Source organism: Macaca mulatta, chromosome 3 (genome assembly GCF_049350105.2).
Source record: "Macaca mulatta isolate MMU2019108-1 chromosome 3, T2T-MMU8v2.0, whole genome shotgun sequence".
NCBI lineage: Eukaryota > Metazoa > Chordata > Mammalia > Primates > Cercopithecidae > Macaca > Macaca mulatta.
Genome location: NC_133408.1, coordinates 129,881,456 through 129,908,947, shown reverse-complemented (window position 1 = coordinate 129,908,947; position 27,492 = coordinate 129,881,456). Strand labels below are relative to the sequence as shown.

The following is a 27,492-nucleotide window of genomic DNA, read 5'->3' as shown; positions in this document are numbered from 1 at the left end:
ACAGGTGTAACAAACTTCTTACCAAAATTCTATGTTTTTTGTAGATATAGACAAGATCTATAGAATAGCTAAAACTATTTTGAAAAAGAAGAATGAAATGGAAGGAATCTGTTTCTCTGGTTTCAAGATTTAACATATAGGTATAGTAATCAATAGTATGTGACTGTGGTAGAAGAATAATCATATAGATCAACAGAACAGAATAGAGAACCAAGAAATAGACCCACACAAATATAGCCAACTGATTTTTTACCAAGATGCAAAAGCAATTCACTGAGGAAAGATAACTCTTTCAACAATAATAGTGAAGCAATTGGAAACAAATCCATAGGCCAAAAAATCAAATCTTACACTGTACATAAAAATTAACACATAATAGATCACAAACTTAAATGTAAAAAGCGAAATGATAAGACTCTTCGAAGAGTAGGATGAAGAACATCTTCAGAATGTAGAGTTAGGCAAATAACTCTTATATTTTAAACCAAAAGTATGATAATTACAGGAAAAACTGATATGTTGGAATTCATTGAAATGAAAAGTTTTGGTCTGCAAAAAGCTGACAAGAGGATGAAAAGACAAGCTATAGACTAGGCAAAAGTATTTGAAAACAATGTATCTAACAAAGAACAAGTATCTAGAATTTATGAAAACTCTCCAAACTGAACAACAAAGAAATAAACAATCTGATTAGAAAATGAGTAATCACAGGCAGAGGCATTTCACCAAAAGGCATTTAGAAATGGAAAATAAGCACATGAAAAGCTATTCAACATCATTAGCCTTTAGGGAAATGCAAATGTAAATCACAGTAGATATCACTACACATCTACCAGAATGCCTAAGAGAAAAAAGTGACAACACCAAACGCTGGTTAGGACACAGAGAAACTAGATCACTCCTAAATTACTTGTAAGAATATAAATGGTTCAATTACTCTAAGAAACATTTTGAAATTTTTTTTAAAACCTCACATAGAACTACCATATAACCCAGCAATTTTATTCTTGAGCAGTTTTCCATAGGAAAAAAAACTTAAATTCATACAAAAACATGTACACGAATGTTTATTAGTTTTATTCAAAATAGTTAAAAACTAGAAAGGACCCAGATGATCTTCAAAGAGGGAATTGTTAAGGAAACTTGGATATCCTTATCATGAAATACTGCTTAACACCAAAAAGAACAAACTATTGATACACACAACAAGCTCAACGAATCTCCAGAGAATTACGCTGAGTCAAAAGCAGTTAATCCCCAAAGGTTTCATACTAAATGATTTCATTTAAAAACTGTTATGGGCTGAATATGTTTCTGCAAATTTTGTATGCTTAAGCCTTAATTCTACCTCAGAATGTGATTATATTTGGATATAAGGTCTTTAAAGAGATAATTAAGGTAATAAGAGGTCATTAAGGTGGGTCTTAATCTAATATGCCTGGTGTCTTTAAAATAATAGGTGATTAGGACACACACACAGAGTGGCAAGACTAGGCATCTAACAGTCAAAGAGAAGGCTTCAGGAAAAAAACAACCCTGCCAACACCTTGATCTTGGACTTCTAGCCTCTAGAACTATGAGGGCATAAATTTCTCTTGTTTAAGCCACCCAGTCTGTGGTACTTTGTTATGGCAGCCCTAGCCAATGAATACAATAACCTTCCTGAAGTGAAAAAATTACAGAAATATGGAACATATTAGTGGTTGTCAGGGATTAAGAAAAAGAGTGAAAGGGGATTGGGTGTAATTGTAAAACAGCAAAATGAGAGATCCTTGTGATGATGGAAATGTACTGTATCTTGACTCTTACAATATTCATATCCCAGTCGAGATATTGTACTATAATTTGCAAGATAGTACCATGGTGGGGGAGACTGTTTAAAGGGTACAAATGCTTGCTTTGTATTGTTTCTTACCATTCCATGTGTCTACAATTATCCCCACATAGGAAAATGTTAAACTAAATATGAGATATTATGTCAATATTCAACCAGAAGGGATTTAATAGAGACTGTACAGAAAAATTGGAAAAGCAAAATTATAGAATCTGTAAGAATTGATTTAATTATTGATTTCTAGGCTATATCCAATAAAGCTACAAATCTGAGGTCAGAAAATTGCCACCCCCAATTACTCATCAGGCCCTGGATCAAACCAGTCACTATAGTTATCTCCAAATTTCCAGATCCCTACGTTTGTGCTAGCCAGCAACCATATCACCAAGAGAATGGGCTCTGTCACATTCGTGACCTTTTAATCTCACACCAGTATAACTAATTTATGAAAGTTAATTTATATACAATGGTCCAGATTAAGGAAATCTAGAAAGTTAGTTTTTAAATTTCCAACCTCTCCACCTAGAAGGCAGTTGGAATGGAAATTTTTAGAGGAAATACATATTACCAACTACACTAATACTTGTCTTTTAGGGTCATAGTAAGAATTAAATAATTTTTGTGGAAGTGTTTCCTTAACTGCTAGTCGAATGTTAGTTTCACTTCTAATCTTCACGTCTACATAGCTTGAAAAATTGCCTCTTCTTTACTCTTAGATTTCATTAATGGGAAGGTGATGAAAGTGGGATGAGAAGCCCTTTGTCAAATCCATACATCTGTATTCAGTAAAATATAGACTTTCAGTCCTTGGCAGTTTTCCCATCTCTTTCTATGCTATCAGTTGCATATCCACATTACAACTTGTAACTCTTAAATTCATACTTTTCACTCTGATCTTAAGCTTTGAAATTTCATCTTATATATCAGGTATCTTCAACTAAGATGTTCTAAATGTACTTCATAATTAATTTTCTCCAAATTCAAGACATCTTGGGGAGGGGAATTAGGGACATATTGGTCAAAAACACAACATTTAAGTCCTTTAAAGTCCTTAAATTTAAGGCAAGAGGAATAAGTTCATGAAATCTATTGTACAATATGGTGGCTATGGTTAATATCAATGTATTGTCTTGAAAATTGCTAAGAGAGTAGGTTTTAAGTGTTCTCAGCATAAAAAAAAAAAGTTGGGAATAGTTCATATGTTAATTAGCTCAAAAAAACTCCCACAAATGCAAGACACCTTGAATTTGGGTTATATGTACAGTTTCATTAAAAAATGATTCAAAGATTTGCAGCAATATAGACAGTAAAAGAGGTTAAAAATGAAAGTAAGGAGATTTCAAAAATAGATAATGAACTGAAGCAAGTTTATATGCCTCTCAAGATATCACAGTTTTGCCTGTCTCCAAAATCTTGGACCAAACCAAGTGACCTTGTGATTACTTTCTCCACTTTTTCTCCTAACATCTCTTTCTCAGTCTCTTCCAGGGTGAAGGATGGACTTTGCTGTGTTCTCTTTTGTACATGCCTCAGTGAGATGCGCAAAGCACAACTTGGTCAGATTCACAGAGACTCTCGTCTCCTCTAACTCTTCCTGACTCAGGTGAAAATCACCTCATGCAATCTGGTTTACCCAAGTAAAGGCCTGGGTAACAGAACCTAGAAGCCTGGGAAAGATAACACACTGTAGTGAACCAGAGATAGACAAAAAGAAATGAACATTTAATCCCTTTCATTTTCTCTGCCTGCAAAACTGTTCAGGATGGGGTGGGCTTACACATCCTGTCTGAAAAATGAGCCTTATGACCTCAAAACTGGCTGTGTTATATTTTTGAAGCTGTGGCCAGTTGGATAATGTATCAATTTGTATTTTCTCTTCTTCTCTGTCTTGCCTCACTTTTTCATTTCCTTTTCTCCCTTTATTCTTGCAGCCCAAGTACTGCATTTCCAAATAAAGTCACTCACAGTGTTTAATCAGGCTGTAAATTTTAAGAAATCTGGACCAAGATAGTTTTCTCCAAGAGTATCCCACAAATGAAGATCTTCAGAGTGAGATTTTATTACTGGATTACTTGCCTGTCTGTTGGTAAGTGAGATCACAATAACAAAGGGAAGATGATAGTAACTTGGCATGCAGTGGTACCACAATCATTAAACATTGGCCTGTGGTTAGTTGTGACCAAGGCTTGGGGAAATCAAATGGGTGCATCATTTGATCACTGTGGAGACAATGATACTTATGAAGATTGTAATTTCAGATGCTTATTTTAATGACATCATAGGTCTTGCAAAATAAAATAATAGGATGGATGCAGCTGCATAAAAGATGCTGTGAAAGCCAGAGATCTTCTGCAGTTTAAAGGAGATTCTGATATGCTGCAGCCGCATAGCAGACAGTGCTTAAACTTAACTCCAGATTATGATCATAACGGTGTCAGATCCTCAGTAGATATGCAATCAGAAGCATGTCTGATGTCAATGCCAGGATCATAATAGGAAAATTGATTAGAATGGAAATATTTGAGTAGAAGAGCCAAAGATCATGGAATCTCCAAGTTCCTCTTACCCCTCCTGGCTGGCAGAGGCTGTTCCTTACCACTTATCAGAGCCTCCGTTTTGCCAGTAGACCAAACAAAGACCTCATTTGAAGTAGGTATCAAATAAAATGTTGCTCGTCTCCTACACTCCACCACCACCTATTGTCTCCAGGCTAACCAGAATCAGGTTTTAGCACATCCCAAAGAGGCTGAAAAATTATCTAAATATCAAAGAAAGAGGAAACCTGGAAAATATGAACTAGCACACACAAATTGAAATGCATGGTTATGGATCCTGAAGGTGTTAGAACAAGAGACAAAAACGTGGAAATTAAATACAAAAAAATTCATCACATGAAGGTATTCACCTATGATTTAGGATTGAAATGTTGGCAAAAATATCTGTAACTGGACATAATTTTCTGGAATCACTTCTTGAATCCTGGGCATCACAATCTAGAGCAAATGATGTAGAGATGATATAAATTCTTTGATATTATTTTGAAGAAAGTCTCAGATTTCAGTAGTTGAGTAAATTCAGAATGAATCTACTCAGTAATAGCTAAGAACAATCATTCTTTCTATTTGTAGGTCCAGGAGGTTCAGAAGATACTTTTTAAAAAATTAAGGTGGTAGGGGATGCTTTGACGAGGAAAGCATCTGAACTTTGAGAATTTCAGTGATGACTGACCTCTGCAGTCCAGAGGCAGTAAAGACACTGCCACGGAACTGGGGTATTTAATATCAATAGGGATGATGGGATTCCAGGAGGGCATAGCCCGAAGAGCAGAACATAGCTGTGAGAAGCAAGGAAGTCATAATTACTTCAGGCAATAATGTTTTTTCCTACAGGAGATAAGGTGATGGTTAATCAATCACGATGTTCCTAGGAGTTTGACAGATAGACATCTGGCAAGGATATCCTTCCATTTGTGTAACAAAATAGTCAAGGTCTGGCAAGAAGAAAGTTGACAGTCCTCCAGTGAAAAATTAGAGGCTCCCACTCTTTTGAATACTTAAGTCAGTTTAGAGACCAAAGCCCAGTGATTGAAAGGAAGGCTACTACACTTGAGGGAGGACCCTACTGTGCCACCATAAGTATTTATGAAAGAAATAGTTCTCCAGTTTTCCCCAAAGTGAGTTACAGGCATTTCCCAGGGTAACAGCAAAGTGGGAAGAATGGATTACTGAAGTTTTTAAGGATTGCTAGAGACTGTCATGAGCCAAGAAAGATAGAATGGAACCAAACAAATCTTCAAACAAAAACCAATCAATCCAACAGCAAACAAAAATCCCTCTCACAGTTCTCTTGCTAGAATGGAGTTTATGAATAACAGGTGACAAATGGAGTTTTTCCAGTCATTCTGACAGTTGGTCCAGTAGGTCCCTGGAAAACCATGGTGGTATTCCTCTTGTCCTTGAATGCATAATTGGAATACATATACCACCATCTGGAAGGACTCTCGTATCTTGTATTGGTTAGCTGACTTGAATGTGGTAGGAATAGTCAAATAAAAGATCCTAAAATGTCTCCCTATATATTCACTGGTCACAGAGAGTAAATTAGGAGCAATATTGCATACTTTGAGTACTTGCAGAAATTAGCATCACTATTGAAAGAATTGAAGGCAGCCTGGCACGATGTCTCATACTTGTAATCCCAGCAATTTGGAAGGCCAAGAGGGAAGGATTGCTTGAGAGTAAGAGTTCGAGACCAGCCTGGGCAACACAGTGAGACCTCATCTCTACAAAAATTTTTTAAAAACACCTGGCATGGTGTCATGTGCCTCTAGTTGCAGCTACCTGGAAGGTTGAGGTGGAAGGATTACTTGAACCTGGAGTTGAGGCTGTAGTGAGCCATGATCTTGTGGGTGATAGAATGAGACCCTGTCTCAAAACATGAAAAGCACTGAACGATGCAAGGTAGTTGGTCTCTACCATGTCTCTATTAAAATGTACAAAATGAAGTAATTTAATGAAGAATAATATTTCACCTGGATTGAAAAACCCAGAATAAAGACTGTCTTAAACTTAAGTAATAATGTAGATACAGAATGTTATTAATAAATACCACCAGGTGGATGTATACCAATGATGATGTCAATAAAAGAAATCATTAAACCAGAGAGAAAGTAAATTGTCTATGAAAACAAAGTTTAGAACATACTCTGAGAATATAACATGACAATCATAAAAAAAGAAAGAATAACCCTAAAAGACTAAGAGTCTAAAGGCAAGTAGAAGAACCCAAGTGTATAACCTCTTGTATTTTTGTATAAATTACATGGGAGAAATTCCACTATTTACCATAGTCCTAGATACTTCTTTGCTCTGGCCCTTATCTAAATTCTAAGACCTTTTCAATTCTTTTTAAAGTTATTTTCTCAAAAAAGGAAAAGTTGAAGGCAGCCCTTAAAGAGAGAATCAAGAAAATAACAATTGATTCTGAAGTTGGGGAACTGAAGATGTATAGGCTCACAAATTGATTGGTCACATATCAATTAATTATACTTTTTATTTAAAATAAGTTTTATACCAAATGTAGGACTAAGCACAAACTATATATGCAAATTATAAAACTCAGAGTACATGAAATGTTAAAACTGCTGTAAATTTGCTAAGCATTACTAGTATCATCTTTGGAATAACTCTTTAGAAGAAAAAAGTGGCATTATTATATACAAAAAGTGGATGTTTTATGGCCATTATATATATTAAAATTTTTCTCAAATTATTTGTTTTTATAATGATCTATGTTAAAGCCTCACTAATTTATTGAAAAGTTCAAGTGAGATAACCTCAAAAGTGCTTTAAAATGAATTAAGAATAATGAAATTAATACAAATTATTTGCACATAATAGATTTAGAAAAGCCACACTCATATAGTTTGTTTTCCATTATAAGTAAATACAGGCCATCAATTTTTTGACCATTATACATTATACAGCAGTTCCAGGCTCATTTACCCTGGCACCCAACATAGTTCAAATTCCACTTTCCAAGGGAACATACTTCAGATTTCACTCTCCAAGGGAAAACCAACACATTTGAATGTTAACTCCAATCAAGCCAAACCAGAAAATAAATTTGCTTTAGAAAATGCAGTGTTCTTCAAGTCAAACCTGTATGACACAGGAATATCCCTGATATTATAGATTATTTTGCCATCACTCTACTTAACTAGGAACAGGAAGAGAAGGTTGACTGAAATCACATGTTTTTTTTTTTTATTATTATACTTTAAGTTCTAGGGTACATGTGCATAACGTGCAGGTTTGTTACATATGTATACTCGTGCCATGTTGGTGTGCTGCACCCATCAACTCGTCAGCACCCATCAACTCGTCATTTACATCAGGTATAACTCCCAATGCAATCCCTCCCCCCTCCCCACTCCCCATAGAATGGCAATCATTAAAAAGTCAGGAAACAACAGGTGCTGGAGAGGATGTGGAGAAATAGAAATCACATTTTTACCTATAGAACAGTACAGCATTTTAAATCATATTTCTCAAGGGCCTTTGCAAAGTTGTCTTTAGAAGTTGGCAGTCAAGTTAACTTGAACTCAAATGTGAAATGTATTGAATAATTAAGCATCTAACTATCCATTGCTGACAAGAACATTAAGTTTGTATGTACACAAATAAGTGAAAAAATAGACCAGTAGTAGAAAAATAGCCAACTGTAGCAGAGTTCACTTAATGTAGCTCTACTCTTGCTGTGCTAGTTATATTTGTATGTTAACCTCTTGGGGATTATTACATCTCAGTAGAGATGTTAACCTCTACTAAAGAATGTTAAACATATTGACGCTTTTATTCATTATTTTATTTGTCTCCCCTCAGATGTAATTTATAAAAATTGATCATTTCAAGATGGTGAAGTTGGTATTGAAATAGGAAATAGAAATCTGGTATTCACTGGATGCATGAAATCACCATAAAATATGCTGAGAATACTATAAAATATTATGGTCAGAAAGACTGTAGCCAAAGAGACGTCAAAAGCAACAGCATCTAATGCAATTAGTATAAAACAATACTGAAATCTATCAATAAAAATTAATGTGTCATCTGTGTAATAAGCAAAGAGGTAGACATTAGCCACCTACTACACTTATAAATTAATTTTGCAAATTGAAGCAAAACCAACAATTTGTACTGGGAAATTTCTTTGTTACTAACAATATGACACTAGTTCAAGAGTTGCTATATCATGTAAAAAATCCCTATAACTAATCCATCTCTTGTTCAACTCTAGCCTGAAAAGGGATGAATGCGTTATGAGCTTCAGAACCCTTCTCTAAGAACTGGGAGCTCCCAAGAAATTATACAGTCTCATTTGGAACAAAATGAAAACTCAACCTACCTAAGAAAGAGTTTCTCAGACATTTCACCTTTGTGTCTGCAGGAAATAAAAAAAAAAAAATTGAAACAGCATTTGTACTCTGTAATTGGTCCAACCTTAATGGAAGGTATTCACTAACTGAGCAGAACACCAAGACAAGCTTTTAGTAAATGGCACATTATTTCATAAAGAGCTCTGCTCAAGGCAATTTATTCGAAACAGGAAGGCTTATTTAAAACTACCACTTGGAATTGTATAGAATCAAATCAATTTCATAGTTTCTTTAATTTTATTGATGTTTCTTCAGCTTTTATATTTTGTACATTTGAAATAACAAAAATATCTGTGAGACGTATCAAATTTAACTCCACTTTAAACTTAATTTTTATCCTTTGAGTGTCTTTTTTTAAAAGAAAAGGTTTGTTTTCATTTCAGGCACTCTGAATATAGCAATAGAAATCATTGTACCAGAGAGTACTCTGACAAATTTTCAGCATTTAATGAGAATGTGGGCAGGAAGCCAAATAACTTGTTCTTCCTGTAGGAAGGTAAAGATTATTATATTATTGGGCAATTATGTTTACAATGGAAAGTCTAAGATAAAGAAGCCTCAATACGGTTTGTGGAACAAACCGTGCGAGAGAGTGGCAGCAAATTTTATGGCAGATTTTGCCACCAGACCTCAATGTGTATTACGCCTCGGGACTAGATCAGCTTTGGAATTCAAACACTTCCTCATTTCCATCTCTAAACACTGGATTGTCATTTCCCTGCAACGAGTATTCCATTTGCCTTCATTTGTAGTTGCAGGGTATTTCCTGGTAATCATTACATTTCCTGTAACCATAAAATAATTACCAAATAATAGCTGATAAGAACTTTGCTTCATTTTTTTTTTTTCTGCTAGAATCAAAATTTAGAGAAGCAAAGCATCAGAATCCATTTCCAAAATTTGATTGGTGCCACTCAGAACAAAGACCCATATTCCACTGTAATGTTGATATTTTTGTCTGTTTTTGTATCATGTGTATCTGCTTTATAATTTCCCTACATTCTCAAGTATTAATTGTCAAATGATTTTTAACTGATTACTTCTGAATTAAAACACAATGGTTTTCATTTTGTCTACATGGATTTATAGCTTCATATAGTTGCAATCACAACATTTTATACTTTTAGTAAGATTATATTCATCCAACAAGGGACTATATCCAGAATATACAAGGAACTCAAACAACGCAACAGCAAAAAAAGTAAATAATCCCATTAAAAAGCGGGCAAAGGGTTTCAATAAGAATTGCTTAAAAGAAGACATACAAATGGCCAACAAGTACATGAAAAAATGATCAGCATCACTAATCATCAGGGAAATGCAAATCAAAACCACAATGAGATAGCATTTCACTGCAGTTAGAATGGCTATTATCAGAAAAATTAAAAAAAACAGATGCCAGCAAGAATACAGAGAAAAAGGAACTCTTATGCACTGTTGATGGGAATGTAAACACAACTATTATGGAAAACAGTACAGAGATTTCTCAAAAAACTACAAATGAAACTACCATATGATCCAACAATCCCACTACTGGGTGTTTATCCAAAGGAAGTGAAGTCAGTGCATCAAAGAGCTACAGGCACTCCCATGTTTCTTGCAGCACTATTCATAACAGCAAAGATATGGAATCTACTTAAGTGTCCATCATCAGATGAATGAATAAAGAAAATGTGGCATATATTTACAATGGAATATTATTTGGCCATAAAAAGAATGAAATCCAGTGATTTGCAGTAATAGGAATAGAACTGGAGGTCATTGTGTTTAGTAAAACATTCCAGGCATAGAAGACAAATATTGCTTGTTCTCACTCATATGTGAGAACTAAAAAAGTTTGTTCTCATGGAGGTAAAGTGTAGAGTGACATTTACCTGCGGATAGAAGGGGTGTGGTGATGGGGGGGATGAAAAAATGTAGGAAAATGGATGCAGACATACAGTTAAATAGAAGGAATAAGTTCTAATGTTCAATAGTACAACAGGATAACTATAATTACAACATATTACACATTTCAAAATAGCTAGAAGAGATTTTAAATGTTCCCAACACATAGAAATGATAAATGCTCAAGATGACTGTTATCCTAGGTACCCTGACTTGATCATTATACATTATACACATGTAACACAATATCACATGTACCCCCATAAACATGTACAAGTATCATATATCCATAGAAAAAAATAAAATTCAAGCTAAAAGGATTATGTGTTAAATATTTTCTATTTTCACATTGCTTTAACAAAACAGAGTGTACAATGATCCATTATATTTATATACCTGTATCATAATTTAGTTAATTGTTTCTCTTCTGTGGAACAAATAGGTGGCTTAAAATTTATGCTGCTACATTTGAACTTTCAAGAAATACATATATATTCTCTTCATGCTTTGCTTCTTTTTTTCTGATAAATATTTTTAGAATATAAGTCACCAAGAATGAGATTGAATAATAGGATGAAAATTTTTGACATGTATTTTATCATTAATTCTGATTTTTATCATGAACTAATATTTAATATTTTTAACTATAAAATATATACAATATGAAAATAATAAAACTAACATCTAGTAAATACCACTGAGAGTGAATAAATTATAACACTGCCATATTTGATTCATATCTCTATTTTTCTTTTAAAATAAAATCTTAGAAATGCTAGGGTCAGCTTTCCAACCCTTCATATGATTGCCTTCAACTTAAGTTCCACCCTAAAAATGGTACTATCATTCCCAGGCATGCTTTTGTGTTTTACCAGATTTGTATGTATCCATAAACAATATAGAGTATGGTTTAAAGAGTTTATGCATATATTTTAACATATTAGTATCACGTTCTTCTTTTTTATTTTTACATAAATTTTTTTGAGTTCTATTCATGTTTGTTCCAGTGGTTATAATTAATCTATTTTAATTATTATGTAGTAGTTTGTTGCATGTTTATTTGTCCATTTTCATAGAGTATTTCATAACATATTTACCCATTTTCATGCATATGTCTTTTTGATTTTATTCTATTACAAACTAATTTGGTAATGATCTTGTTTCTATTTGTAAGCTTGAGCATTTGTACAGGAGGTTCTTCATGATTCATACTTAATGTAATTGCTTGGTTCTTCTTTACCCATAATCTCCCTTAGTGTTATTGGATCTAGTACACCTTGCCTTCGAGATAATATGAAATTGTATTCCATTTTAGTTTTTAATTACATTTACATGATTACTGCTGAGGTTTAACATCTTTTTGAGTATTAGGGAATTTAGTTTTCTCCTATGTGCATCACATTTTCATAATTTTGCCCAGTTTTTCCTTGGGTTGTTTTTATTTTTCTTACTGATTCCAAAGGGATCTGTAAATTATTAAAACTAATTCTTTTTTAGTATTGTGCTTTTCAGTTTTTCTTTTCACTTTAATTGTGCATTACATCATATAAAAGTTTTCATTTTAATGTAGTCTTAGTTGTAAATCTTTTTAAATTTGGTTTGTTTTTCCTGTTATTTGTTTAAAAATTATTTATCTACCCTAACATCAAATGAATATTCTTCACCTCTGTTTTTTCTACAAATTTTCAATTTTGCTTTTCACACTTATGAAATTACTTATAATTATTCAGTTACTAATTAACCTTGTTACTTGCTCAATTTTGCCAACATTTTGAGTTATTTTAAAATAAAATATTTTGGTGTTTTTAATCTCTATTTTAAAGTTTCTATTTAATTACCTCTTGCTCTTTAATGTTATTTGTTTACCTTCTTTACCTTCTCTATTTTCTTCTAATTTCTTGAGTTGGAAAACTTCAAAAAATCTTCAATATTTACTTTTTTCTAATGTAAGCATTTCATGCCAGTTTTTTGAAACTATTGCTTTATACACATTTAACAAGTTTGGACACATTGTATTTTCACTGTTATTAGTTCAAAATGTATTTTAATCTCTATTATCAATATAACTCCTTATTTGGTCTGTGAATTTTTTGGAAGATTGTACCTGATTATATTTTAACCCAAATGTATTGGGAAGTGTGTGTTCAATTTCTATTAATTTCTAAACTTTGATTACTTCTATGTGACTCAAGAGAGTGATGTCACCAAAATGGTGGAGTTGGGTCCGGTGTGGTGGCTCACACCTGTAATGCCAGCACTTTGAGAGACTGAGGCCAGCAGATCACTTGAGGCCAGGAGTTCGAGACCAGCCTGGCCAACATGGTAAAACCCTGTCTCTACTAAAAATACAGAAAGAAAAAAAGTTAGCTTGCCCATGGTGGTGCATGCCTGTAATCCCATCTACTTGGGAAGCTGAGGGACAAGAATCACTTGATCATGGGAGGCAGAGGTTGCAGTGAGCTAAGGCCGCACCACTGCACTCCAGCCAGAGTGATAGAGCGAGACTGTGTCTCAAACCAAGAATGACAGCAACAAAACAACAAAATGGTGGAATAGAAGCAATCTGGGTTCACCCTCCCCGCAGAAAACAAAACAAAACGAAATCCTGTCCAGTGTCAAAATTATCACCACCAGTACTCCAGAACTCAAAACTGAGGCTGTGATAATCCCTGAGCCACAGAGAAGTAAACTGCATGGGGAGGGTAGAAGAAATGGACTTTTCCATGTGTTACATGCTTCCTACAAACTGTCAGGCACTTCACAGAAAAGTTCCCCTGGAGTTACTGTCTCTGGGAAATGTGATATTGCAGCAGACAGCTGGTTTCCCCATCATCTTGGGTTCCTACACAGAAAAGCTGTTTTTCCTTCAACCCACTGAAAACAACTTGAGTGCCTTTAGGGAGAGGAACCCCTAAAGGGTTGCTGGAAATAGACAGTGGAGGTGGGGTTAGCAGTCCCAGTGCACAAAACATGGGCACTGCTCTCCAGCTCACACAAAGGAGATGACAAATCAAAGAGGTAATGCAGCACTCAGCATGAACCCCTAACCAGCCTCTCTACACAGCCAGGGAATCCCCTTTGGGTTCCTCCCCCTAACCCCAATTCAGCACAAATGGCACATCAAACTTTGGTAAAAGCTGAGGCAAACTTGAAATTAGGGCACCATGTAGTGCCAACAAGGAGGCAGCAACTTAGGAATAAGGGAAATCAATAGTCAAACTGCATAGATACTCTAAACATACATACACTAGAAAGGCCAAACTAACCCAGACTGGAAAAACAGGAATAAACAACTAATCCTTCAGTGCAAAGACATCAACAGGTGTCCATTAGAAACAACAGTATACAAGGAATTATAACCCTCCCAAATGGACAAAGGCAGGAGCCAGTGACCAACCCAATGAGACAGCAATATAAGAACTCTTAGATCAATAATTCAAAATAACAGTTTTGAGGAAACTCAGAAAATTCCAAGATAAAGCACAAAAGCAATTTATCAGAAAGATTTAACAAAGGGGTTGAAATAATTAAAACAAACAAACAAACGGAATCTTGGAAATGAGGAAAACATTAGCTGAAATGAAAAACTCATCAGAAGGTCTCAACAGCAGAATTGATCAAACATAAACAGTGAGTTTGAAGACAGACTATTTGAAAACACACAGAGGAGAAAAAAAAAAAAGAATGAAAAGGAATGAAGAATGCCTCTGAGACCTAGAAAATATATCCCATGGAATACTATGCCACCATAAAAAAGGATGAGTTTGTGTCCTTTGTAGGGACATGGATGCAGCTGGAAACCATCATTCTTAGCAAACTATCACAAGAACAGAAAACCAAACACCACATGTTCTCACTCATAGGTGGGAACTGAACAATGAGATCACTTGGACTCAGGAAGGGGAACATCACACACCAGGGCCTATCATGGGGATGGGGGGCAGGGAGGGGGGAGGGATTGCATTGGGAGTTATACCTGATGTAAATGACGAGTTGATGGGTGCTGACGAGTTGATGGGTGCAGCACACCAACATGGCACAAGTATACATATGTAACAAACCTGCACGTTATGCACATGTACCCTAGAACTTAAAGTATAATAAAAAATAAATAAATAAAAATTAAAAAAAAAAAAGAAAATAATCCCAGTAGAACAAATCTGAGCCATTGTCTTTCAAGAGGGAGTTGAGAAAGAACAAGGGTTAGAAAGCTTATTCAAGGAAATAATAACAAAAATCTTTCTAAACCTAGAGAATGATATACATATCCAGGTACAGGCAGGTCAGAGATCACCAAACAGATGCAACCCCAAAAAAACTACCCCTAGGCATATAATTCTATGTGATCCAGTTTCTTGAATATTTCTTATGATATGTCACGTAACCTATTACTTGGTAAAGTTTTCCAAGCGTCACACGTACACAGTAGTCAGCAATGCTATTTAACAAGTGTTTCTAGATCTTCTCAGTTGTGATGAAGCTTATATTGCCTGTATCCCCTGTCTCATAATGACTGTGACTCAATGCTTAATTGCATTGGCATGTAGCAGTAGCTTGAAATATATTTTCACTAACCCAGCGAGAGTTTGGGTGTTTTTATAACTGCAGGATTATCAGCCAATGTTAATGTGGTGGATGTGGGGTGATATTAGAGGCCTAGCAGTGAGAAAGGTGACAGTCCATGTTGCATATGAGCAAAACACTTAATGAAGATGTTATGTGCTATAACTTGCTTAAATATGTATCTAATAAACTTGTAGCACTACAAGAAGTATTTGAAAGTACAAACAATATTGGCACATATTGATCTGTATTGACTGTGCTTACCTAGCTATTATGAAAGAGACCCAAAGAATATCTGCTTTTAAAAAGTATGTGTTATCTCTTCATTTGGTATAGGGTTCTATATCACTGAGTCAGATTAACTTACTACTTGTTTTTGAAATCTTATATATCCTTATTAACTTCAGTCTAGTTGATTATTTAAAACTCCATCACTATGGAGTAAATATTTCTTGAAAAGAATGTAAAAAGTATCCAGCATAAACATGGAACAAATGAAATGTAATTAAAATTACAAACTTCTGTCAATCAAAAGACACCATTAAAAGAGTGAAAAGGCAACTCTGAGTGAGAGAAGATATTTGCAGGACAAAGAAAAAACAAAACACACAAATATTCTTGCAAATCAATCAGAAACAAAAGTCAAACCAAATAAAAAAATATAAATGATCTTTTACACCCCCCACCCCAAAATGATATCCAAATAATCAATGCACATTGAAAATGGTCCTAGAAGATATTAGTCATTAGGGAAATGCAAATCAAAACCATGGTAGCATACCTATTATACCCTAAAAATGTTAAAATGAAAAAGATGAAAAACACTCTCACATACTGCTGTTTGCAGTGTGAATTTGTTCTTTGCAAGACTGTTTTTGCAGGATCAACTAAAGCTCAAAATATGTGTAATCCTATGACCTGGCTATCTCAGCCACACTAAAGAGATCTTTGAGGATGCCAGCTTTATGTGAAGGAAATTCATTCAATGCAGCAAGCTAAGGCAGTTACAGGCTTATCTCATTGGTCCTCTCTTCCCTTCAGGAATAACTGTTCTGCAATGCTTGTTGTCTACTACCTTAAAGTCATTGTGTTAAATATTTAACTGCTTTTTAGTTGTTTAAAGTAGAAGGTTAAACTGATTTGTATTAATCATCCATCTCAGCTGAAAGCAAATGTTGTATGGAAGCTTTTGTTGGCTAACCACGGGGCCATTTCATCTTCCTGCTGGGTCATAGCACATGGAGCTGCACTTGTCCTAGTGGTACACATCTGGTGTGATGTCTGACTCAATTCCAAGAAATTTTGCCTATAATCTGAAAGATGTTTAAACCGTACATAATTGGTTTGTTGTGTGTGTGTGTGTTTTAGTGTTTTCTTTCTTTTTCTAGGAGGTAGACAAGAAATTGTTTTTTCCCTTTACATATTTGATTTAAAAAAAAACTTCTTAATTAAAAAATTAACTGATAAAGACGTAATTCCTAACATATCTGGATTTCAGTTTGGGAGTTTGCAATGAGACCCCATATATGAACTTGCTTTTCTTGTGTTTTTACACATGAAAATGATACCAGAAATATTAATGACATCAGAAAATGCTACTCTTGCATATTGTTGAATTTTATGATAAGCTCATTAAAATGCTTTGGACTGCTTATTAAGATGCTGTAGGAGTAAAGCTGTTCTTTAACTTAAAATATTTATAAATATGGGCACACTAATAAAGTGTACGATGGCTTAAATGTAAAACAACTGTAGTTTAATTTCTCTTTTAAAATTGTTTTGGTTTCTTTGTATCTTATTTTATTCAGCAGAGAACCAGATTATGTAATTTGTTTGATATTTTGTTGCTGTTGTTTTTGAATTTGAAGACAGTGTGTGCTTAACTAGGGAATCATTAAACAGCCATGGAAATTTATAGTGACTCACATAGAAACTCATTTAAAAATTCACTTTTTTTTTTTTTTTTTTCAAATTTTACCCCTCTGTTTTTGGCTGTGAATGGCAAAATGATTTAGTAGTTGAAGTTAATTTTTGGTCTACTCTTACTGATTTCAACTCTTCTTCCTCACTTTTACCTTTGAGACAGCTAGTGCCTCATGTGCCTCTCCAAGATACCCAGTTGTGGCATCCAGTGCCACAGTAAGCAGGTATTGTCTTTTTCTATTCTGTTTGTTTTCCTCAAAATTGTATACAGTGAATCTAATAAGCAGAGATAAGTTTGTGAATAGTGTGCAATAATGGTTTAATGCAGGGATATAGGGTCAGCAACTTTTTTCCTGTAAGGGGCCAGATAGTAAGTATTTTCAGCTCTTAGGTCTTACAGTTTCTCTTGCACCTACTCAATTCTGCCTTGTGACACTAAAGCAGCCATAAGCAATATGTAAGTAAATAAGCATGACTGTGTTCCATTAAAGCTTTATGTACAAAAATAGTCAATGGGTTATGTTTGGCTTGTGGGCCATAATTTTCTGAACATTAGTTTAAAAGGTTATGCTTCCCAAAGCTGTATGCTGGGATTTTAACACATGACTCAGGGAAACACTATAACTCAATGTCAAAGGTGTATTTTAATGGTGACAGTTTCAGGTTCATTGGTAGAACCGTTGTTAGTAATACATTTTTAAGCCATTCAGCATCCAGCAAATTGGATAATTAAACAGGAGATGCCAATGAAATGTACCTCATGAAAAAACAGTTTATATTTACTATAATCACTATATAAAAGTCTAACACTCACTGAAGTTCAAAAAAAGCAATTCATAAAAGAATAATAATTGATATTAATCTTTCCAAGCATTGTCAGCTGATGATTGTGGTAGTTGGGAAACTTTAAAAATAACAGAAAGTATGTAGTGATCAGATATTAGAGTTTGCTAAATTATTTGGATTCCCATTTTTAAAAAGTCTCATTGTTTTGCAAAATGATTGTCTAATGTGGACATGTAAAGTCCAAGTTGCATGAGTGGAGAAATTATCTTCCCTAAAATATCCACATAGAAATCAATATATAAGTCACAAGTCTCAGTTAGATAGAGGAACACAAAAATAACTTTCTGTTAACTAACTTCAATGAATAATTGCAATTTTCTTTCTAACAAAGGAGCAATTCTTTCTTGGTTAATGTTTCTGTATCTGGGGCTATATGTAGACAGTAAAATTACATTTATTTTTGCAATTCTAGCTTGAATAGATGCGTTAACTTTGGAACCTGTCAGAAAAGCATGGGTTTTCAAATACGACTATTTTATTAAAAAGTTGTATGATGAATTTGAAGACTCTTCTACAAAGGACAGGTCCATGGTTTCAGATCATTTTTGGAAAAAAAAAATCAGTTAACCAGTATTTTCTGCTATACTGTCATTTGTAGTTCTTTAAGTTTCTTTGTGCATGTAGCATTGCAGCTGAGATATATTTGGCCATTGTAACAATATTCTTTTCTTCACTAAACCCAGGTAACTTAATAAGTTTCTTGAAACTACATAGAAGAATTGAAAGTATTATTAAAACATTTACAACATCTTTAAAAAAAAGCATATTCAAAGATTTCAGTGGTCACTCAGCAGGAAAATTTCATTGATTTTGCCAGTATGATTCTATGAGCTTTTAAAATACCAGGCAGGTCAGGATATCAGGTAATGTTTCAAGTCATTTCACAATACTTTTAAAGCTGTACATTTAGTCTTGAAATTACTATAATCCTGACTTTTATTTTTCCTTAATAATTCATACCTTCATTTATTCAACAAACACATTCTCAACCTACTACACGTTAAGATTTGGGAAATCAGTGATGAACAAGTTAGATGAATTTTCTGCTCTTATAAAATGAGCATTCTAGTTGTCAGAAACAAACATTAAACAAGTATAGAAATATACCTGATGAGTTTAGAATATGATAAATACCATAAGAAAAACGGGCACATGACATTACAGAATGTGAGTTACTGAACCCAGTAGTACCTAAAAAATGAGGGACCCAAAGATTCCTTTACGAAAGAAAAGTGCAAATATGAAGTAGTATGTCATTACTCTTCATTTTCTAAGGATATTTCCTAAAAAAATAAGAATTTTCTAAGGAATTATGGCTATTTTATGACTGCAATCATCTGAAGGAGAATATAAAATATTTCAACATTTTAAACTCACAATAAAATAAGTTACACTTTCCTTTATTTTTTAAGGCGTCTCTAATCTGATGGACACTCCCGCAATGATGCTTCATATTTTAACTTTAAGAAACCCTAAGATCCTTCACTCTTATGCTGCTGTCAACGGGCGGCTAAGAAGCACAGAGAAATAGGCCATACAAAGTCTACCTCTCTGAACACTCTGGTTTGTTGAGATGACAGATGGTTAAGTCTCTCTCTGACATCAAGAGATAGAGCCTAAGTTATCATGGAATTGTTTCTTTTGGAATGTCAAGTTTACGTGCACCATATCACTCTTCTAAAATGGCCTCAAGATTCAGGGTCTCATCTCACTTTTGATTTAACTGCACTCCATATTCATCCATGTGTGAAAAATGGTGGTCACACTAGAAAGCTTGTGCTTACTGTTTCCTTGCGTATCTGAATACCTGCATCACATTCAAATCTAACTTACTGCCTTAATTTGATAGCTGAAAGAAACACTGAACAAGTCACACTCCTGCAAGGGCATGAAACATAGAATGGCAAGTATATTCACTAGGATTGTATTTTTCTACAAGTAACAGACAACCTGGCAAATGGTGGCCTAAATTACTAATCAGTTTATTTTATTCTTGTACATAAGTTGGCAAACCATGATTGGTCTCAAGGAACTATCAAAATTCAATTTCCTTCAAGCTTTCTGCCTAGCCTTCCTTCACATGTAGCTTCCATTCTCCAGTTTTCCCCCTGTGAACCTGGTAAAAAGGGGTATCAATGTTCAAACCCAAAATATAAATAATTATTCAGGAATATCTTAACCAATTTATTTCATGTATAGTTTGTAGTTTTATAAATGCACAGCTTTGGGAGGCTGAGGTGGGCGGATCACGAGGTCAAATCGAGACCATCATGGCTAACATGGTGAAACCCCATCTTTACTGAAAATACAAAAAAAAAAAAAAAAAAAAAAAAAAAAAAACTAGCCAGGCATGGTGGCGGTGCCTGTAGTCCCAGCAACTCGGGAGGCTGAGGCAGGAGAATGGCGTGAACCCGGGAGGCGGAGCTTGCAGTGAGCCGAGATGGCGCCACTGCACTCCAGCCTGGGCGACAGAGCGGGACTCCATCTCAAAAAAATAACATAAAATAAAATAACAGCACAGAAGTAATATGTGATACAATTCCCTGAAAATGTATCTTTCAGTAAGTATAAAGTAAAATACCTGTGATAAGCAAGCATGACCGTGGTTGAATTGGCAGTGTATTTTTTATTCATAGTTCTTAATAATAGGCATTTTCTTTGATGTGTGTATGTGTATGTATATATGTCCTATCTTGTGCTTATGTAGTCTTGATTAATTATTCCAGGCATCACAGAAAGCAATTGATACTTTTGTTTGGAATTGAAAAATTGCTTTGCAGTTCATATAAAGCAGGTAGCTACCAGGAGTTTAAGTAACAAATATAAAAAGATTAACTATCTGGAGCAATTCTCAAAGCCTTTACTATGTGAATGCACATGCAGAATTTCCCAGATGACATTATAGTACTCAGCATTTTCCATGATCCATATTTCACCATGAACATTTTTTCTTGCAGATTATCTTACTGAGATATCTTGGAACATGGTTTGAATAATATTGCTCTAACTTCTTTCACGTCATGAAGCTCTAATGTATTTTTTAATATTTTATACACTGCACTATTTAACAAAGGAAAAGATATCATATTATTTAATTGTTTTACGAATGTATGTCATTTTCCTCTACAACTGCTACAAATTGGCACTTAAGTTAGAAAGCTATTTTATAATATATTTGTATTAATCTAGAAGGCTTAACTACACCTAGATTATACAGTAGTTGCTCAATAAATAGAATCATAAACTAACTTCATTTCCAAACTGCACAAAAGAGTCAATCTAGTAATGACTGGTGGGGGTGGGGCAGGATAGAATCATTGCTAGGGCTCTTACACGAACATCATACTATGTATCACTTTTCTATATTTATCACTCCATTAAGTCTGTTCAAAATCAACCTTCCTATCTAAAATGACCAAGAATTCAAATTGAATTCTTTAGATGCATATGTGATCCGATTGCTTGTTCTATTTGATTCACACAGACAACAATCTGTTTTCTTTCCAAATTGTATTTGTTGTCATTATTTTAATCTAGCATTTTGTTTCAAGTTATTGGAATATTCTGAATTATATAGGAGGTTTATACAATAACAAACAGTTTAAGAAACAAGTCGAAGTATCACTCTGCCCAGCCTGAACATCCCTTTTAGCCATGTGTCTATTTCTTTTGGACCCCAATTTTAGACAGTGAAATCTGTGGTTTATTCTTTTAATTGTTGCCAAAGACTCACTGAAATGCCTGCTATATACATGCATGTTGGACAATGAACTTCATAACTGACATATTCATCAGAGAATCAGGAGGAGAGAAGGTGATCACTTAAAAAGAAAAGCCTAGTTTGTATAAGATGGATGTTGATCAGGTGCTCTCCAGCATCACAGTTACATTTGTTCTGTTCAATTAGGGTTGGGGACTAGACAGAAAATGTTTTGTAAAAGGAAATATCCACCGTCTTTGAAGCACTATTAAACATAAATTCTTTCCAAAAGTATTTTTAAAAATTACAGAGAAAATACAAAATTATGTGATTCATTTTTTATTATTATAAAAAGATACACTTAGGCCAGTAGTAAAATTGTTGAGTTTCTTTCTCCTAATGGTTAATTCACCATATAAAATATATAATTTATTCACAGTGGCTTATTATGAGATTCTAATTGCCTATTTTTCCAGAAATGGTGAACAATCTTTCATTTAAAACAGGGAGCAGAATAGATTAAACATGAAGGGAAAATATACAAGCAGTGAGGCCCTCAACTTTTTCAGCACTGTTTCGGTCTGTCCTCTTTTTCTCTCCCTCTCCTTCCCTCTGTGGATTTCTGTTCCTTCTATCCCACACTTTTCGTTCAGAACTGTTCATTTTTCTTTTTTTAAATGACAAGGGCCATTCCAGGCTTATTAAGTGGAAACTTGACCGATAGCATTGAAAAGGTCACCTGTAATTCAGGCTACAAGTGATAAAAATTTAGGGGTTAAGATCAACATAGACTGGGAGGAAAACTGAAAAAATAGAGATAAAGATTTATAGACATGAGGCTATTCAAAGAAGACCTAGTGCTGCCAGTTGCTGAGAAATCAAATTGATGACCAGAAAATAAGATCAGATTAAGAAATATGAGGTTGGTAGGGCCTCCTGAGGCACAGTCAGGGGACACTGAAATGTATTTTTAGTGGATTATGAAGGGTCTGGGAATGGATAACTCTGAAATCCTTTTACAGTACATCACAATGTGTCACATATTCCTTGAGAAACTCAATTACCAAACATCCCAGACAACATGAGTGACTCCACTTGAAGTGAGAAAAACTTTAAAAGTGACATGAAATGTTAAATTGGCTTTAGGGTTCAGAAAAGTATTTTATGTAGGTATACACCCTGATTTTCTTCAGCACAGAAAGCTTATATTTATAGAAAAGGACATGTTACCTGTGGGAAAAAAATTAAGTAGACTTTAAAGAAATATTTAAGGATTATTCTGAGCCCTTAACATGACTAGACATACATTTTTATTTATAATTATTTAAAGTATCTCTATTTTATTGTTCCTCAACTTTAATTCACCCAGGAGAGGTGATTAGGAGCTAAATGAAAGTAAACAATTACAAAAAATGTATGTTTTGAAGAATTTTTTATGAAGTTGGGGGGCAGGGAGAGTTTTTCTTAAGGGAAAGAACAAAATAGAATTACTGAAATAAATATTAGAAGAAAGAAATGAATTCACTGTATGAGCAATAATGTACTGGAATAAATGCAACAAACACTTTTTCTTCAAGCATAATTGCCTGGGAATAATAGTAGATAACATTTAAATTCAAATTTTATTTTGTGAAGGATAACATTTAAATTAAAATTTTTTTGTGGAAGCAACTATCTTAACTATCTGTGCTAACGACAGCTCTATGATAGAAGGAACTTTGTTTATTATGCTTACTATGCAGATGCAGAAACAGAGAAAGGAAGAGGATTAGCAACTTTCCCAGATCTGAGTTGAGCTGAGGTTTGAGTCAAGGCAATGTTACTTTTGGGGCTTTAACAACTACATTTTATTGTCTCCTAAACAGATGCTTCCTTTTCTTATTTAATAAGAATAGACCTTGGAGGTCTGGACCTGGACATGAACAGACACTTTTCCAAAGAAGATATACACATGACCAACAAGCATATGAAAAAAAGCTCTATATCACTGATCAAAAGAAATGCAAATAAAAACCACAACGAGATGCCATCTCACACTAGTCAGATTGGCTATTATTAAAAAGTCAAAAAATAATAGATGCTGTTGAGGTTGCAGAGAAAAGGGAACACTTATACACTGTTGGTGGGAGTGTAAATTAGTTCAACCATGGTGTAAAGTAATATGTGAACTCCTCAAAGAGCTAAAAAGGAACTACCATTGGACCCAGCAATCCCATTACTGGGGATATACTCAGAGGAATATAAATCATTCTACTATAAACACACATGCACACAGATTTTCATTGTAGCACTATTTACAATAGCAAAAACATGGAATCAGCCTAAATTCTCATCAATGACAGACTGGATAAAGAAAATGTGGTACGTATACACCATGCAATACTGTGCAGCCATAAAAAAGAATGAGATCATATATTCTGTGGGAACATGGATGGAGCTGGAGACCATTATCCTTAGCAAACTAACGAAGGAACACAAAACCAAATAGTGCATGTTTTCACTTATAAGTGGGAAGTAAATGATGAGGATTTATGAACACAAAGTAACAACAGACACTGGACCTACTTGAGGGTAGAAGGTAGGAGGAGGGATAGGATTAGAAAAAATAACTGTTGGGTACTTGGCTTATGTGTGAGTCCCTTGTCATACTGCTATAAAGACATGCCTGAGACTGGGTAATTTATGGAGAAAAGAGGTTTAATCGACTCACACTTCTGCAGGCTGTACATGTACAGGAGGCATGGCTGGGTAGCCCTCAGGAATCTTACATCATGGCAGAAGGGCTAGGGGAAGCAAGCAAGTCTTCACGTGACAGTAGAAGAAAGAGAGAGAGAGAGAGAAAAAAAAAGTGTGTGTGGGGGGCAAGTGCTACATAATTTCAAACAACCAGATCTCATGATAATTCATAAGAACAACAAGGGGAAACTGTTTCCATGATCCAATCACCTCCCACCAGGTCCCTCCCCCAACACTGAGGATTACAATTCAACATGAAATTTAAGTGAGGAATCAAAGCATATCAGCTTAGTACCTGGGTGAGGAAATAATCTGTACAACAAAACCTCATGACAAAAATTGACCTATATAACAAACCTGCACATGTACCCAAAACCTAAAGTAAGAGTTAAAAAAAATTATACAGGAGTATACTTAGAAGGCATAGTTTCTGAATTCTAAATCATTATTCATAAATATTTTACCCAATATTTTTATTTGCATATTTCCTATAAAAAATAATAGATCAAAGACTTCTAATTGTTAAAAAAAAAAAAAAAGCAAGCTGCTAATATTTATTGTGCCTTTACTCTTTGCCAGGCTTTATTAAAGGCTTTACCTGTGTTACACTGTTTAACTCTCCAAATAACTCTACAATATAGTTACAGTTATTGTTTCTGAGAGAGGATGGAACTGAGGCTCTATAAGGTCAAGTCACTTGATCTAGGCCAGTAGTTCTATTTTTAACATGCTTATGAAACACCTTAAAAAGTTATTAAAAGATTCCCTGATTTCAACACCAGATGATCTAATTCAGCCCAATAATTTGCTTATGCTTCTGGTCAGACGACCACACTTTGAAAACTACTGCTCTCCTAATGGTGTTAGCAATTGTCTGAGTTCTGAGACTTTAATCAACACATTTAGAGTTACAAAACATACGTTTTGTGATGTTCATTCAGTAGATATTGATTGATGCTGAATCCAAATCACATCAAACTAAATTATTCATGTACCATGACAGACAGGAATCCTAAAGGCATTTTTATAAAAGACATTTGCCTCTAATCCTTAAGGACAGACACTTAAGTAGCTCATTTTGGTATATAGAAATTAGATTTCAATACTAAACTCTACTCACTTTTCTCAAAGCATATTAAATCAGCAAATAGTTTGTATCAAGCATCATCGTAAATGAATTAAAATTGTTTTGTTTTAAATAATAAACTTTAAAAGCGAGAGATTTAATAGATTCCCAAATTGATAAAGCTAATTAGTGCCAGATTCTACCACATCCTATTTTCAGTTTCCTTGAATGAGTAGTATGTTAACAACTCCCCTTGGTCCTCCAATATAATTTTTCCCCATATTTTATTTAGGTACGTGACTACTGATAATTAACAATGGAATTTAAATTCCCCAGGAGCTCTCGCATCTAGGCATGGGACCAAGGCTAAGTTCCAGTCAATGGGATGTAAGTAGAAATGATGTGCGTAACGTTAAGAATCAGTTTTTCAGAGAGATAATTTATCTTTCTTTTCTCTTTCTTGTTTTTGATAGCATCTTCAACCTTTCTGGACTACAGCACCTGCCAACTGACCCCACATCATGGCTCCAACGCTGGCTTCATCACATATCTTCTCTCTTAGTCCCTTCGGCTCTCAGGGTGAAATAGCTTAACAAAATTGCTGACCTAGGTGCCTCAGCATTGTTTCTTTGTCATAGTCTCTGTATTATCTTATTTTGAGCCATTCTTTTCCTGCAAAGATCCTAACTGAATGAGATAATACCTACCTCATAAGCTATTTGTAAGGTTTAAATAAATCAATGCATATTTAATACATGAAGCTGTGCCTAGTTTATAGTAATTACTAAAAAAAGTTACTTATTTCTCCATCCAAAACATACACACAATAGTATATCCTTCATGAGTACTTCTTGTGGACTAAAAGGCAGTGTCTTTAAAGTGTTTTGCAGTCTCTGACAAAACTACACTATTACTCTTACTCAAGGTTTTAATTGATTGTATGTACACAAGGTTAGTTTGTATGAGCTTTGGAAAGACGAGAAATTCAAAGCGGAACAGTGAAGGGAGGAAAGTGTATGTTCCACTAATAAAATAAATATTAGTTCCTGTAATCAGATTGTGAGTGACAGTGAAGTCCAGTGGACCTATTTTGCCATCCGACAGATGGCTGAGAAGTTGCTGGTGTGGCAAGCAAGCAGTGCAATTGCTAAGTCTGACTGCTAAATGGCAGACTCATTTGCTTGGGGGGCCAGAATGAGGGATGGTTCACATGGGAAGCACAAAGTCACCCTTGATGAAAGTTCAGAGAAGAAAGAGATCATCAAACTTACTCTAATTACCAAAAGGTGATGACATTAGAGGAAGAATTAGAGTTGGAAATAGTACTTTTGGTAGACAGGACTGATTTCTAAGAAAGTACATACTCATGCGATACAAAGACAGTTTGTGGGCCCCAAGGCAGAGTAGCTGCCTCAGGTGGGCAAGTGGCTAAAGTTCACCAAGCAATGTGGCCCAAAACTCACATAGACACTATGCCTACCTGCATCCCATGATGCCAGGAGAACCACATTTCCATGGCAAGGGACAGTGAACAGAGAGGAGCCAACATGGAAATGAAAAAGAGTTATAAACAAAAAGAAAACAAGAGAGGAACCTTCAGGGTAACAGAATCAGTCACTCTTGAATATGTGACAGAGTAGAAGGTTATACCTCTTATATCTGGATACTGAAATTCCATTTCTAGGCTCTGGACCGTACTTCTTTGAAGGTTACAAATATCAATAGCTCAGTTGGATCTCAGATTGGAGCTATTATGGGTTGAATCGCACCCCTCCGAAATTCACATGTTGAAGTCCTAACTCCCAGTATCTCAAAATGTGACCTTATTCAGAGGCAGGGTATTTATAGAGATAAGCAAGTTAAAATGAGGCCATTGGGGTGGACTTTAAGCCAATAAAAAGGGGAAATTTGGAGACAGATTCACCCAAAGAGACAATGCATGTGAAGAGAGAGGCAGAGATTGAAGTGATGCTTCTACTAGCCCAGGAACACAAAGATTG

General features: G+C 34.7%; 1 long non-coding RNA gene across 2 annotated transcripts in view; it reads left to right on the top strand.

Moving 5' to 3' along the window:
• LOC144340088 (uncharacterized) overlaps positions 1-26,252 on the top strand; it is a 48,760-nt gene extending 22,508 nt beyond the window's left edge. The window contains exons 3-6 of one of the 2 annotated variants that reach the window (XR_013415813.1): positions 3,772-3,920; positions 20,948-21,023; positions 23,556-24,051; positions 25,966-26,252. This is a non-coding gene — a long non-coding RNA (uncharacterized LOC144340088). Of the gene's footprint in view, positions 1-3,771; positions 3,921-20,947; positions 21,024-23,432; positions 24,052-25,965 lie in introns of both variants that reach the window. The other variant, XR_013415814.1, reaches the window with a different exon arrangement.
• Positions 26,253-27,492: the final 1,240 nt, after the last annotated feature.